Source organism: Rhagoletis zephyria, unplaced genomic scaffold (assembly GCF_001687245.7).
Source record: "Rhagoletis zephyria isolate East Lansing unplaced genomic scaffold, Rhagoletis_zephyria_1.1 Rzeph_scaffold_01579, whole genome shotgun sequence".
NCBI classification, from domain to species: Eukaryota; Metazoa; Arthropoda; class Insecta; order Diptera; family Tephritidae; genus Rhagoletis; species Rhagoletis zephyria.
The window spans coordinates 1-4459 of record NW_016158663.1 but is presented as its reverse complement, the minus strand read 5'-3'; positions in this window follow the sequence as shown (position 1 = coordinate 4459).

Here is a 4459-nt window from a genome sequence, read left to right as displayed (position 1 = left end):
TTTTGGGCCTATATTCGAATTCACGAACGAAAGCTCCGGGGGCCCCAAAAAGAACTACTAAGCAGCGTATTAAAATTATCTAAATTTACGTCAATTTTAAATGAAGCAATATTTCTTTCGTATTTAAAATTAAATTTTCTGATGCTTAAGTCGACAGTTGTAATTTTTGATGAGATATAAAGCTTTATATCGTCTTCGGTAGTGTCTCTCGAAAATCTAGAGGCAAAGATTGATTTCTTTGGCGGAACCACAACTAGTTTCCTTGTATCGGACTGGAGTAACGGCGGAAGGGGTTGAGTTACTGCGTTAGTAGTTGAGGATAGGGAAGGCGGTGGAGGCTTTGAAGATGATGCCACCACTTCAATGGGGGAAGGGGAAGATATTTCAGGCTCGTTATTATCCGAAGCAGATTTCGTTACACGCTCTTTTGAGGCTGAGGATTCTGATGCTGGAGGACATGGAGAAGATAGATTAATTAAGTCAGTCGGAAGATTATTCTGACGTACAACGGCATTAATTTCCTTAGATGGACTATGAAGACGCTTACGTTTAGACGCACGGATATCCTTAACATATTGCAAGGTATCTAAGCATTTGAATGATTTAAACACATTTTCATAATGCTTAAATTTTTCTGTCAGTACCTGCAATTCTTTTCCTATTTCTGTAAAACCATTTCTGGTTTGCCTAAATAGCTTTAAAAGATCAACCTCGGTTGACCTACACATTACGCAAGACCAGCGAAGGCCCTTGCCATCATTAATAACGTCCAGAATTTTTCCCGTCAAACCAGCACATTGCAGATGGTAGATACCGTCACACAGCCAGCACGATAAGTAGCCTTCAGAATCGCTTTTAATTTGGCAAGTATCAAGATCGCACTTCATATTAAAATATTTATGTAAAAACACTCGTTAATAAAAAGACAAACAAAATATATTATGAGAATTAAGGAGCTGATGTAAATAGCTTAAAATAAATGTTGCGAATAGTTTGAGTATCACTGTAATTATGACACTAACCCTGGCATTCAGTAAGCTGTCTCTAGTCACTAATAGTGACTTTTGGTGGAGAACTTGGATTTTGAGACTATTTGGTATTCAGTACGCTGTCTCACGCCTCCAGTCTCAATAAAAAGTCACTAATTTGTCAGCTGGCTAAAATCAGGTCTCAAAAATAAAAATATGGAGAAAAAGATAATTGCTTTCCATTTAATTAAAAAAAAAACACGAATATGAAGCGGGGAGATTTGTTCAATAAGAATTGCGTTAGGAAATAGAACAAAATGCTTTAATATACAAATCCATTGAAAAAAAAAAAAAATTTTAACCTTAAAACCTAAATATTATTAAAAAAATAAAACTAATAAAAAAATGAAAAAAATACTAAATACCCTGGGATTCAGTAATTCAGTCTCATCTTAAGTCACTAAATTTGAGATTAGCAATTAGTGACTATTTTTGTGACTTGAGATAATTTGGCTATTCAGTAGGAGAGAGTCACAAAAAGTTCACCAAAAATGTGTGGTGAAAACAAACACAGACAGTCACTGATAGTGCTTATGTATGCCTAAAGAGTCGCAATGGCCGACTGGTCAAAGCATTAGGCTGCCAGTCGCGAGGGTCCGGGTTCGAGTACTCCTCGGGCGTAGAGGATTTTTTTTTAGTATTTTTTTCTTTTTTAAGGTTAAAAAAAATTGTTTTTTCAATGGATTTGTATATTAAAGCATTTTGTTTTATTTCTTAACGCAGTTATTATTGAACAAATCTCCTCGCTTCATATTCGCGTTTTTTTTTTAATAAAATGGAAAGCAATTAACTTATTCTCCATATTTTTATTTTTGAAATCTGCTTTTAGCCAGCTGACAAATCAGTGACTTTTTTTTGAGACTAGAGACGTGAGACAACGTACTGAATACCAAATAGTCTCAAACTCCAAGTTCGCCACCTAAAGTCACTATTAGTGACTAGAGACAGCTTACTGAATGCCAGGGTTAATAAACGCAACGCAAACAGCTGTGACAAGAATTACTAGAAGAAGTAAACAAAAAAGGTAGAACAAATGTGCAAAAACAAAATGAGTTCAGTTAACTACAAAGAATACAACAACAATGATAGCAACAAATGACTCGGCAAGATTAGAGTGTATGCTAGTGAAATTTACTTAAATTTAGTTTAATATAACTTTCACTTAGCTTCAATTAGTTCTCAGTAAGATGCTCACAAGCACTTTTTATCACTACTTTAACTCAGAATTAGCACAATAAAATTAGCAAATAGAGCACAATAAAGTACAACCTCACAGCTTGACATTTGCAAATTACTTCTGTATGTATATTTAAAAGAACGCTCGAAAATCTGCACTTGCAATTATCGACTGAGTTCACACGATCTCGTCGGTGATAAGTCAGTCGACTCGAAAAAATCTAAAAACATCTTGATTGTGCATTATGTTGTTATTTTTTCATTTTCTTATTTCAAATGAAATCTTGCGATTTAAAAATCTAATTTTAAAGAATGCTTTTTCCAAATAAATCTTTTTATAATCGCCAATTCCAGGTGAATAAACTGTTCTCATAACTTAACATCCAAAACAAAAACAAATTGGGAAAAATTATTTTTGTTTTACTTTATTATTTTGGGAATATTTGTTCACATAAAATTCGTGATTCGTGAAAATTTACTTTTAAATTTCTCGTGAGATTTTGCAAAAAATTAGGTTTTGTAGTTAGCGTATCATCATTAACTTCAACCAACTTCGAATTTAAAATTTCCAATGTACCTATGCCTAAAACTTGAATTCGGCTTGCGCAGACCGCCTTCCGATAAGCAATTAGCATAAGTATAATTTTGATCACTTTCTTCATGAGTTCTGAAACCTAGTTTCGTCAACCCCCTTTTTGAGATTATGCATTAATTTTCAGGTTTACCATATTCGACATCTTTGAGTGGACTGATGAAATCTTCTGCTTAAAACAAAAACTACTACTGCTCGTGATCAGGTAGCGTGAATTTAATGAAATGTCATAATTTTATTAAAAGTCAAATGGTTAACAACAACAATGAATGTCATTAAATGAAACTACCTTCTTTTTTGTATCATGGTTTTATACCATATCCCCACCAAAAAGTTAACCATCTCAAATCGAACTTGACCACATCACTAACTATTGCTGTCCACACTGCGGTTTGAGGATTATAAAACAGTACAAATGTAGAGAACAGTGTTCGGATATCCAAAACTTGATTCAGGACTAAATTGCTGCAAAAAGCGGAGCAAAAATAAATTTTCCGTACTAGATTGATTTTTTTATTTTCGTTTCTGACATTAATTGTTTGACTTAAATATTTTCTATTCATGCAAAAATAAGAACGCGAGGCAATGTAAGGATAATATGTTACATATTTAGGTAATTTTTAGCATTTTCTATCTAGTAGAACATATTTAACACTTAATTTTTTAAAGAGCAATAGGATCTACTTTATATAAATTCCATTCTACGTATATTTTTTAAGTACTTAAGTAAAGTTCAGCATCCGCCAATTTCTACAGCCATACAGCAAACAATATCGAATTTACTTTATTGACGCACTGCTATGAAAGAGCTACCTTTTAACAGTGAGATTTCGCTAACTTTAAATTTTTTTACTGAAACTGGTGGTGAATACTCAAAAAACGGCCCCAAGAGGGCATAACATGAATGCAAAAAAACGGAATAGATTTGAAGTCAAGCGGAGTAGAGGAGTAGATTTCAAATCTTTTCAAAAACCGGAGTAAATCTAATCTGATCTTAGTTAAATCCAAACACTAGTAGGGAACGAATTTTTTACATTTTAAAGCTCATGAGCCACAGATGGCGGAAAAACACAGGGTTGTATCAAACTTTCCACGTGGTTTCGAGTTGGTTAGCTTTTAACCATCTCAGTGAAATGGTTAAGTGCTGTCATTTTTATATGGCCAAACTACTCTAAATCAAGTGGGTTATCGGGATAACCAACTCAACAGCCATAACTACGTGGTTAGCTCCGGTGGCGACATGGTATTAGGGAGGCTCATTCCAAACTATGATACAAATATTTAAAGGTAAAACCGCTCGCTCAATTCGTCCGCCATTGGGGTTTTTTTTTTGACATTTGCTAGCATTTTGAGATTTCTCTCTCGAAATGCTTCTAATGTCAAAGAAATTCAAAATAAACAAATGAAAATTTATGATTTCAAATATTTATTTATTCAGAACATGATTCAATAATACAAGGTTGTGTAATTTGTGACAGCTAAAATTTGACACTCCTTTATCTAGATTTGTATTTTGGAAGTAGGAGAAAGGGGAATAATGTGATCGCCTTTTGCGAAAACGGTAGTAGAAAGGTACTACAAAAAGTACGCAAAGNCAAATATTTATTTATTCAGAACATGATTCAATAATACAAGGTTGTGTAATTTGTGACAGCTAAAATTT